The sequence below is a fragment of the Trypanosoma equiperdum genome (assembly GCF_001457755.1).
Source record: "Trypanosoma equiperdum strain OVI genome assembly, contig: ctg_1971, whole genome shotgun sequence".
In the NCBI taxonomy this organism is placed as follows: Eukaryota; Euglenozoa; class Kinetoplastea; order Trypanosomatida; family Trypanosomatidae; genus Trypanosoma; species Trypanosoma equiperdum.
In genome coordinates, this window is record NW_027124028.1 from 8,311 (window position 1) to 8,887 (window position 577).

The window sequence follows — 577 nt, forward strand, 5'->3', positions numbered from 1 at the left end:
ACACGTAACGGACAGAAATGTAATCGGAACCCACGAGTGAAGGTTTTGGGAAAGGAAAAAAAAATGAAAAAAATAAATAAATTAGCACAAAAGGGGGGAAACGGAGATCACAAAAAAACTTATCATTTCTGTTTTTTTGTCATGTCACCAAAACACGAAGCGTGAGGAAATATTAACTCCTCTTTTTTTTCCCCCCTCCACCCCTTTTCTCTTTTGTGCATATGTGTTATATTATTTATTAATTCATTTACTGTTCCTCCTCTTCCTGTTTTATTCTACACATTGTGCTCGTCCGTGTGTACTCTCGTCAACAGCTCACATCCACCATTTTCATCACCAGCCGGTTTCCTTTTTTTTTTCCTTATCTCTTCGGTTCTTTTTGCTTGGTTTTATCTTTATTCCATTTTTTTTGTTTTGTTTTGTTTTCTTTTAGAGCAGCTCACCTGGACGCGTCTTCCAGTTTTCATTTATTCCTTTTAAATCCCTTCGCCTTTTTTTTTTTGCTCGATTTTGTCCGTACTGAATTGAACTAGATTTTGCATTAATCCGTTGCTAAGATGAAAAAACAAAACAAAAC